Source organism: Amblyomma maculatum, chromosome 3, assembly GCF_055883805.1.
Source record: "Amblyomma maculatum isolate TAMU_Amacu chromosome 3, ASM5588380v1, whole genome shotgun sequence".
Classification (NCBI taxonomy): domain Eukaryota; kingdom Metazoa; phylum Arthropoda; class Arachnida; order Ixodida; family Ixodidae; genus Amblyomma; species Amblyomma maculatum.
This window is the reverse complement of record NC_139346.1, coordinates 44,321,878-44,333,377: the sequence shown is the minus strand read 5'-3', so window position 1 is coordinate 44,333,377 and position 11,500 is coordinate 44,321,878. Positions and strand designations below refer to the sequence as shown.

General features: G+C 43.1%; 1 pseudogene; it reads left to right on the top strand.

The window, feature by feature from the left end:
* Window positions 1-2,781: 2,781 nt before the first annotated feature.
* Window positions 2,782-5,780, top strand: LOC146194666 (uncharacterized; annotated as a pseudogene).
* Window positions 5,781-11,500: the final 5,720 nt, after the last annotated feature.

Here is an 11,500-nt window from a genome sequence, read left to right as displayed (position 1 = left end):
TGAACCGTTTCAAGTTTTGTGATGAGAACTTGTGTGTACGGGTCTGTAACCTACACAACGAAGCCAAATGGATTAGTAGTTCGCGCTTTCGCACGGGTAACGAGCTATTTTCAAGGTGAAAGTTATCGAAAGCAATTTTTCTGCAAATTATTTTTTAATATCATGGTAACTTTTCATACATTCACACATCTGCCGTTTGCAGGTATCTAGATGTCTTTTTATCAATTTTCAAAAACGCGCCTCTTTTCTATTACGTGGAACTGAGACTTGTCAGTTCTAAGCACAGGAAAAACTTCGGGAGCAAATAAGTGGAACGCATCGGAAACTGAAGTTATTTTTATGAATATCTTCAGACCGTTTCTTAAATCATTCCACGTCCACCTCAAAAATGATTGTAAATGGCCCCATTCTGGAACATTTAAAGGATTCTTTGTGAGCGACATTCATTAAAAAAATGTGACTCATCGACAGTGTACATAATTTAGATCATTATGGTCTTAAAACGTATATTATAATATTCTGCAGTTTCGTCGTGCTATAATTTGAGAAAACGCAGCCAATTGGTGTTATTCGGTAGTTTTAGCTTCTCGATGCCGACGCAGGAAATACCCGGACACAAATTTGTGAAGTCGTTCAGTAGTGACCCCGACAAACACTTAATGGCCACGAATCTTCACTGAAATGTCCAGAGCTGTGAAAATAGGGATGTGGAAAGGGAAGCGGCCCAAACGGCTTGTGTTCCGACGCCGCTGCATGGGAAGGAGCAGCGTACTGTGAGTCTGCAGCCCGTCTTGTTATCACACCGCTTATTTGCTTCTACAGAGCCACCCCTGGCCAAGGCTCTACACTGGAGATGGCGCCTTTTAGAAGCACGGAAGAATACGCAGCCATTCTAGCACATAAGAAGCATTGAGCCGACCCATATCTCTTGAGTTTGCCCAGTGCGAAGCGCCCCCAGATCTTCAGAGTTGTAGGCGAAAAGAGAAGGGGGGGGGGGGGGGGTGTAGATTTGGAGTTCGTGGTATTTACAAACTGATTTTAAGGCTGCATCGGCCGAGAAGGCGCGTATCATTATGAATAACATTTTTGTTTAAACGTGCACCTGAACTGCCACAATTCCTTAGAATCGCATAAGCATTTATGCAGTAGAAGTCGTTGTTGCAGATTCGCATAAAAATTTGTAGTCGTGACGACAAGCGGGAAGAAGAGGTTTTGGACTCGGAGAGCGCGCGTGGTAGAGACTGAGCGCCGTTTTGACATATTGACAACAGGCGGATAGCCTGAGATTAAAAGCATTCAAAGGCGTCCTAGTGCCTGCCCTCCTTTTTATATAAATTTTGGTACCAAAACTCGGGAGGGTATTTTGAGTTCGTCCATCGATCCTTCCTGAAGGTTACTAGAAGAAATCCAACAACCCTCTAGGAAGATACCAGGATATCCGCCAGCGAACCAACCCGGAAAGAGACGGAGAGGGTTTTATCGAGACATCATGGACCGCATCAAAAGGAAGAGCGACATTCAAAGAGCTTTTCTAGCCCGGCTGTGCAACGAGGCAAGTGAACGTCTGAAATGGAATGAAGGAACTGTTTTCGAGTTAAAGGTTTTTCACAGTCGACTAAAAACCTGCAACGACGGCTTGCGCTTGCTCAATGAGAAAATAGAGGTTTCTCAAGAAAACGTTTTAGCTGACCATGTCGTTTTAGCTGACCATGACAAGAACAATGACGCTCCTTTGTCACCATATTGAGGTCCTTCGACCGTCTGTTCTTGTTGCCGTCAGCCGTTGGTTTATGAAAGCAGCAGTTGAGCTCCCTGCAGCATTAGAATCGTCCACGAAACCGCCTTCACCGGAACATTTCGTGAATTATACTTTGCGACTGCAGACTCTAAGCCATTTAAAATGGCGTGATATTTAAAAATAACTGACGCGAGGGTTTGTTTACATGTTGTTTTCAGTCATTTTTGCTGTGTTTACGTAATTTGTATAATACATATGCATAGATATTTTAAGTGTATGCAATGTTTGGCATTTTTTAGAAGTTGAAATTGCAAATTTGTCCACCAGGGATGCCTTTATAGCGAATCGAAGCCTACTGGTTGTTTTTTGTTGTGGGCGCCTTCCGTGCGTGGTATTTGACCTTGTATTGCCGGGCATTTTGCCGCATTATGGTAAGAATGGCTGGGAAGTGGACGAGGAAGGGAAAGTTTCGCGCCAACCTATTTACAAGGAACGAAACGAACGAGAAGCCGGTGCGTCGAAGTGCTAGTTTTTCAAAAAATAGGGCGGAGTGCGCCGTGTGACACTTTCACCGTGGAAGAGGCTACCGCTTCAGGATTTCGTTTAGTTGACATTGAGATCCTGTGAGACTTTCTACGGGAGTCGGCATTACGCAAGGAATGCGGGAAAGGTGAGCTTCAGCTATACGAACAAATTGATGAGAGGAGTGGACTGGCGTGCACCATGAGTGTCTGTCGCGATGAGTGCGGTGCGACAAGCTCATTCAAGACAACTAAGCGATCACAAAGAGGCTTGTTTGAGGTAAATAAGCGGTTTGGCTTTGCGCTACGGACTTGTGGAAAAGGACTGCTGGCTGGCCGCGTGATATGTGGTTTTTTGAACATGCCTCCGACGCCTACGAAATTTGCGTCATACACTGCGCGCCTACTTCATCCAATAGCGACAGTTGCTTCACGAAGCATCACCCGGGCCATTGACGAGGAGAAGGCTTACATGAATGGCAGTTCTCAAATACAAGAAATACAATTGGAGTGTCGGAAGGTATGGAAGCTGCGGGGGCTGTGAAGGTTTTTGCGCGGTCTGTTGAAAAACATGTAGTGATGTACTACATCAAATATATTGGTGAAAGGGACAACAAGGCATACTTTGCTGTGAAAGAAGCAAAACCATATAGAAGAGGCATTTAAAGGCATGAGTGTGTCGGCCATGTGCAAAATCATATATGGGAACCTGAAGACTAGTTTGAAAGGTAAGAAGATATGGACTTCCATTATCGGGGAGAGGCCGTCTCACAGAGAATGATATTGGCTCGCAACAATTTTACTGCGGCAAGGCCATTCTTGAGAATAGAAAGCATGCGAAAGGCTGCTTGGGTAATCTATTTCCATAAGTGATCCACTGACGAAGAGCTCAACCATGGAATGTGCCCCAAAGGAGCGTTATTATGGTGTGGGTACAACCGTGCCATCTGTGAGGGTAATACTGAGGCCTATTGCCACAAAAACAGCCTACCAATTGCTGTTCTGAAAGGAGTCAAGCCAGTGTTTCAGGCTTTGTAATCACCAGGCCTTCTGAGCAAGTGTTTCCACGGCAGGGCACAAAGCACCGAGTCAATGAATGGCCTGATTTGGTGCCGCTGCCTGAAAATAACATTTGTTGGCACTGACACGTCGAAACTTGCCACTTGCAATGCTGTGGCGTACTACAATGACGGCAATCGAGCACAAATCGCTGTTTCGGAAACACTTGGCATCCTACCAGGTGTGTTCTGTGGTGTCGGTCTGAACCAGCTTGACAAGCAGCGTGTTGAAAGGGCTGAGTTAGGGCTGAGTTCCGAAGCTCATTGGAAAGCAAGGAGCATCGCGAAAAAAAAAAAAAAAAAACTTGAAGAAAGGCTTCGGGCAAGACACCAAAAAAGCCAGGAAGTGTGTGTACTCTGCTAGGTCATTTTGAACGGTTGTAGTGCAGGTGCACGCCTAAAAATGCGGTTTTTCTCAAAATCATTTTTTTTTTCAAATTTTTAGGGACTTGATGTATCTTTTCTGAAAAACTATACAGCCGATTACGCTGACATTTTCCCAGAATATATTCACTTTCCTTGCAAGTAATCAGAACAGAATTGTTCAAAAAATCACTGAGTATATAATTTAAAAAAGCAAAGAATATTGAAAAGACCCTCCACGGTACGAGACATGTGGCGCAATATTTTGTTCTTGTTTCAAGTTCAAGTTTCAAGTTTATTTCATACATACATACAGAAAATGGATACAGTAAGAGTTGTACAGAAGGACGTCCCGTAGTACAAGACTGTCGGGCGAATCTCCCAGAACAAAGCAAGTGAGGTAGAAACGTAAAAAAAAAAAAATGAGAGGCAGTGTAACAAGTAATTAGTATAAAAGTAAAAACCTGCAAAACAACGTTTAGAATATACACCAATGAGAATAAAGAAGAGAAATATAAAGATCATCAACTTCAGTGCATAGAACAGACAAAATAGCACAATCAAAAATGAACTGTAACGGTTGAAGAAAATTAACTATGTAACATGTTTATTAAATATTGTTTCATGCGGAAATGGAATGAGTGCGATGATTTATGTTTTGGAGGTAAATAATTCCAGTAGGATATGCCGGCAAACAAGGTAGTAAAAGTTTCGTAATTAGTCCTGAGGTTTGGCAAAAGAAGATTATTGCGTTGTTTAAACCTGGTAGGATTAGTATTTGCAAGCTGGTTGGTAATGCCATCAATATGAACATGATGTTTTATTAGTTCATACATAATTATGGACAATTTTAGGCTGAATAAATGTTGAAGTGGAAGTATGTTCAAACTGTGGTACAGTGACAGAGAGTGCGATGGGAATGAACTGAATGACATGAGCCGGATGGCTTGATTCTGGAGGCGTTGAAGTCTTTCAATATGCGCGTAGTATGTATTTCCCTAGCAAGACAAGCAGTAGTTAAGATGACTATTGATGTAGGCATATTATAACGAACGTATTATGTGAGGTTGAAAATATACACGGTTTTTTATTATGATGTGAATGCCGAACGAAACTTTATGCATGAGCGATTGAACATGGTGATGGAACTTTAGGTGCTTGTCGAGAATTACGCCCAGAATCTTGGAAGTTTCTGAGATAGGCAGCGCATGTTTATCAATCGTTATTCTAGGAAGAACATTTATGAAAGTGCAAGGAGAGTGAAATAGCACGAAAGGTGTTTTTTGGGGATTTCTTTGTAAGTTGCTATTATTGCGTAACGTTATTAAGGTCTGTGTTAAGCATATGCTGAAGTGTGGCCGTGGATCTGTGAGAAGCGTAAATGGTTTTATCATCCGCATATAACATACAATTTGTATGATTTAGTGCAACGGGCAGATCAATAATGAACATTAAAGAGAGCAGAGGGCCAAATATCGATCCTTGTGGAATACCTTTGTTTACAGCCTAAATGGTAGAAAAATATTATTTACAAGAACTACGTGGGATCGATTGCCTTAATAACTGCAGATAAACTCGAGGGGTGGGCCGGATATTTCAAATGATTCTAGTTTATGATCAAGAATGTGATGGTTAATTGAGTCGAGAGCTTTTGTTAGATCAATAAAAATGGCTCCAACAACTAAACCGTTGTCAATGGCTCGCTTCACACTTTCAATAGAATTTATGAGTGCTAATTCGGTAGAATAGCCAGGTCGAAATCCAAATTGTTGAGGAGCTAAAAGTTTAAATGTACTTAGGTAATTCATTAGCGTGTGTAAAAACGCTTCTCGATGACTTTGCTGAAAAAAGGAAGGATGCAGATGGGACGGTAATTGTTGATACAAGTTCGATTGCCTTTCTTGAAAATGGGGATTAGTTTACCAGCCTTAAGGCAGTCTGAAATGACATCTGCATTAAATATCTTGTTTATTAAAATTGCAAGAATTGAGCATATGTCTTCAGTTATAAGCTTTACTTTAGAGGGATGATTAGAGTCCAATCCTGCACCGGTTGTATTGAGTGATTTAATGACTTGGTGGACTTCTTCTGCAGATGTAGGACGCAAGTAAGACGTATGGGAGCAACGTGTCATGGATGGTAAAGTGGTTACGGCTTGTGAAGTCTGAGAAAAGCTGAAGTGCGGGTTTTAAAGCACTGGCAATTTCGCTGGGATTATTATAGGTGGTGTTTTCACATGTTATTTTTTATGCATGGTTCGCAATTTTTATTGTTGAGAAATGGTTTAATAAGTTGCCAGTTGCCCCTACTCTCGTTTCCGTGCTTTTTAAATACAATCTTGATAGTTACGCTTTGCAAGTTTCAGCACTGAGGAAAGTACGTTAGAATATTTTAGCAGTCTACATCTCAAAGCAGTATTAAAAGGTTGTGCTTTCAGGTTTCTGCTCAAATTATTTTTCTTGTTAATAGAACGGACCACGGCAATGGTAATCCATGGATTTTGTGGTGTTCGAAACCACCGCACGGTAGGGATATGCTTGGTGCAGTGATCAATTCAGGTGGCAATTTTTGTCGATAACTGCTCAAACGCCTTACTTGGGCATTCCTCCTCAATCTCAGAGCTTTAATGTATTTTACGAATTAAACCGGTAAATTCTTCGTAGTTAAATGATGCTTTAGTGTGGTCATGTACGGCATTCTTCTTTTTCAACTCTAGAGATAAAAAAAATGGGGTCGTGATCCGTAATTGTATACTCTATTACACCTGCTGTGCAATCAGCATTCGTATTAGTAAATATGTGATCAGGTGATGTATTCGAACTAATAAATTCAGAACTAGTAGGAGAAAGAATTAGAGCAGAAATGCCAAAATTTAGCATGCATTGCACATATTCAGAATAGCATGAACTGCTAGGGTCAAGAACATTTATTATTTGTCGCCACATTTTATTATGTGTTTGTTTTCTGTTGTCAAGTTATTAAAGATTGCTTCTAACTGCGAACAAAACTCGGTGTAAGAAGATGACGGTGAGCGATAAAGGCAGCCAACTACTGTATTGCGGCTGTTCAGGGGCAGCACACTTTGATAAAATTCAAGCCAAAAGGATTCGCACTGAAGCTCGCTAAATGAGATATCATGCCGACGGGCGTAAGTCAAGTCAGGTCTGATGAATATGGCAGATCCACCGCCACGACAAGTGTCACGATTACAGTATTCCGAGGCATAGTTTGTAAGCCAATATAAGTTTCTATACTTGTGAGATAACCACGTCTCAGATAGACAGACAAAGGAAAAGGAGTGATCCAGCAAAGTAAGCAATATAACAAGGTCATCATGATGTTTGCGTATGCTACGGGTGTTAAGGTGCAGTAATGATAATGAAGATTCTTTATCGTTGAGTAGAGCTTTACTCTGCTTGTACGAGTAAGTGCTCATATGAATGCATATTTATTCATGGCAAAGTTACTGTCAGCGCCTATGCAAAGATTGCAAGGTCTTCGGCATGCGAGATGCGATAGACTGTGTTCTTATCAGCCTTCCTGGCCTTGATTGTGCAGTTATCAATCCACAGGTACTTCCACTGTTTTTCCTTTTTGAGTTCGCGTGCGCGGCCAAAAAGACGTTTTCGTTCAGGTTTAAGGTGGTCATTTATGTACACTGGCTGCTCAGAGCTTTGTGGAAACCCGATATCGACTGTGCACAACCTAGCCTTCCTAGCTTTAGCACAGAACTCGATTTTCGTGTCTCGAGAAAAATCATACAATAATGTTGGTAACTTTTCGTGGGGACACGGTGCGCAGTATCAAGGTCGGACGTGTTGAACGGACAGCGAATTTTGTCACCAATCGCCTGAACAATCGCCACACAGTTTTCACCTTGCGTCATTGGAAATCCTTTCCCCTCAATGTTGTATTGCTCAAGTATTGCTCAAGATCAGACATGCGCTGCGTTAGCTGTCCGTTTTCTTTTTTCAGTGCTTTGTTTTCTTCTGTGAGCGCTTCGTTGTCTTTCTTTACCGTTTCATACAGGTCACTGAAGGTTGCTATGGCGGCCTTCATTGTAGCCATTTTGTCCCGGAGTCACTGAATGTCCTTAGCTATTTCGGAACAAGACGGCATGATTCACGCTTCAAGTCAGTTAGGGCAGCAGGAGCGGCAGCAGCAGAGGAAATCTTAGTCTAGTAACCAAAATAGTGGTACACCAACCTGAATGAAGCGGATGAAGCAAGTTAATGGCTGTATAAGGCTACAACCACTGCTGCCCAAATGACCAGAGGTGCTGCGCGGGGCATCGTCTTGTAGGAGAGTTCGTCCGGTCGGTGTCAGCGACAGCGGGTAGGTGTCAGCGACACCACATATGGCATAGGGCATTGTGGGGATACAACAGGTATGAGGTTTTGAGGGGCACTTGGAAAGGAATTATGGTGCCCGGACTTACTTTCGGAAATGCGGTTTTGTGCATAAAATAACAGGTGCAGTTGACAGTAGAAATAAATCAGAGAGCCGTTGGACGATTAGCACTAGGTGCCCACGGCAAAACCACAAATGAGGCGGTACAGGGAGATATGGGCTGGGCATCTTTCGAAGTACGGGAAGCTCGGAGTAAAATATCATATGAGGAACGCCTGAGGAAATTGGACAGTAACAGATGGGCAGCTAAAGTATTTAAATACCTGTACTTAAAAAGCGTTGACTCCCAATGGAGGAAAATAACTAGGAAACTAACTAGTAGCTATGCTAGTCACAAGGACGGAGAAATAAAGAGCATTAAGCAACAGGTGAAAAACACAGAAGGTAAACATTGAATAAATTCTATGGAAAAGAAACAGAGTATGCAATTATACAGAAAGTGGAAAATGCAGATCAGGAAGGAAGCTTTCTTGATAACTCAAGAGGCAGTGCCCTACTTTTTGAAGCTAGATCAGGGTGCCTTAGAACACGCAGCTACAAAAAGAAATTTAACAATGAAGATGACGCATGTGCTGTATGTGGTAACTCCAGTGAAACAATTGACCATATTATACTCGAATATAATGGTATCCATCCGGAAGTTGATACAGGCGCAGTCACTGTGCCTGAAGCTCTGGTGTTTAGAGATACCAGTGGCCGGGTGAATAAACCGGCGGTGGAAACTAGCAAACGACTGGAAGGTTAGTGGCTTAAAAGCAGAGAATTGACATAATGTTAGTAATGTAGAAACAAAAATTTATTAAATAGAATGATGGTTTAGTTAAGCAATCTAAATCAATAATTAAAATACAGGGAGAAAAATGAGCATGATAGCTACTGCTACCACCGCGTTTAAAGGGGGCGCTTCTATATTCTATCCATCCATCCATCCATCCATCCACCCATCCATCCATCTATCCATCCATCCATCCATCCATCCATCCGTCCATCCATCCATCCATCCATCCATCCATCCATCCATCCATCCATCCATCCATCCATCCACCCACCCATACATCCATCCATCTACCATCCATCCATCCATCTATCCATCCATCCATCCATCCATCCATCCATCCATCCATCCATCCATCCATCCATCCATCCATCCATCCATCCATCCATCCATCCGTCCGTCCGTCCGTCCGTCCGTCCGTCCGTCCGTCCGTCCGTCCGTCCGTCCGTCCGTCCGTCCGTCCGTCCGTCCGTCCGTCCATCCATCCATCCATCCATCCATCCATCCATCCATCCATCCATCCATCCATCCATCCATCCATCCATCCATCCGTCCGTCCGTCCGTCCGTCCGTCCGTCCATCCATCCATCCATCCATCCATCCATCCATCCATCCATCCATCCATCCATCCATCCATCCATCCATCCATCCATCCATCCATCCATCCATCCATCCATCCATCCATCCATCCATCCATCCATCCATCCATCCATCCATCCATCCATCCATCCATCCATCCATCCATCCATCCATCCATCCATCCATCGGTGATGAGGCAGGCGGCTGTACACGTGCTGCGGTCCATGTATCAGATCGGGGCAGGCTCCGTTCGAAACGTAGATTTCCTGAAGGAAGCGGGGGAAGCAAGTTAGTGGCTGTATAAGGCTGCAAACACTGCTGTCCAAATGATGTGAATACGGGAAAAAATGTTTAAAGCTTGCAGTTAAACTGACAAATATAAGAAGTTATGGTGCAAAATTTCACGGTCATGCTGTGTTTTGTTTCTGAGGAAAGTTACATAATATTTTCCATCATAACATAAAATTTGGTCGTCATCGTCATCATCATCATCATCAGTCTGACTACTCACTGCAGGGCGAAGGCCTCTCCCATATTTCTCCAATTAACCCAGTTCTGTGCTAGCTGCATCCGCTTGACCCCTGCGAACTTCTTTGCCTCATCCGCCAACCTAATTTTCTGCCGCCCCCTGCTACACTTTCCTTCCATTGGAATCCAGTTTGTTAGTAACAAAAATGGTAGGTGTAACGTTAACAGATAGGAAGTATGCAGAATTGTTCAGAGAAATAACTCAAGTTACTGACATTCTAGTGGAAATCAAGAAGAAATGGGCATGTGCAGGACATGTAGTGCGAAGAGAAGATAACCGATGGTCGCTTAGAGTAACAAGCTGGAAAATATGGTTCTCAACTACAAATAAAATAAAGAGGGCTGCAGCGAAACAATTACACAAATTTAAGGCCAACGCTATGCCTTTGAGCGTGCAAACGTTCACGTGAATATATAGAAAAGTTGTTGAGATATAAAGGAATAACCGAGATGGCTCATGCACCCTAAACCTCTGAGTCTGTCATGAAGCTTAGAGAGACGCAAGTTGAAAGTTCCTCTGCACTCACATCGATGCATGACTTTCTTTCTTCCGAATCAGCTCCATACCTAGGTATTATCGGATGAACCACAATATACTGAGACATCATTTACAGTCATTGATAAGAGGGATGATTTCATATGGGCCCGGAGCGATGTCACCAATGACGGAGGAGTGGCTGTCACACTGTATGACATACCCTCGGAAGAAGAGTATTTCAACCAGGTACCGATCCTGACGGGGCTCTTTCCGAGTAAACAAAGCTTCGATTAAGTTAGGAACGTTAAAATTCCTACGAAAGAAGATTACGAACGAGCGCAACATGACGATTCTGCGCCCTACAGCATGCACACGGAGCTGTCGTCCAAAGGAATCGACTTTATCTGGCTGCGCAGGTACGAGACCGGCAAGAAGGAGCCTGTGGGATCTAGTGACATCCCTCAAGGCCCCCAGAAGCCGTCAACAAAACACGGTGGAAGCACGTTCAGTGGCCCAGCAAAAAAAAAACAAAAACAGAAAGAAAGTGAGCAGCATAGATACTCAGACTCCTTCAAAGAGCTCCATAGTTCTAATCCTGAGAAGCATATGCAAAAAGAAGACACCGAAACATTGATTCCAGTTGACATGGCAACCTCTGCAGACCTCACGAAAGATGCTGAGATGTGAGATGCTGAAAAACGAATAGATCATCTACGATGTATTACACAAGCGCGAGAACTGATCCGTGCAATGCTGCAAGCACTTGTGAGAAGGTTAGTGAGGAGAGAGATCGAATCATCGAACAGCCTTAAAAAGTGGCGGCAACTCTTTCACAGGCACATAAAGAAAGCAAAGCCAGTGCGCAGAAAAAGAATCCGGTGGAAACTCAGTGTGGTATGTCAAAGTGTGGTGCTGTGTTGTGCTAGAGTGTGTGTGTGGATGTTGTCAGCGTTGACATCTAGGATGTGCGTCTTGAACTTCGAGCTGGCTAGGAAATTCCAGCGTTCCGGTCACAGCTTTATTCATGTGAACAAGATCGATATCGATTAA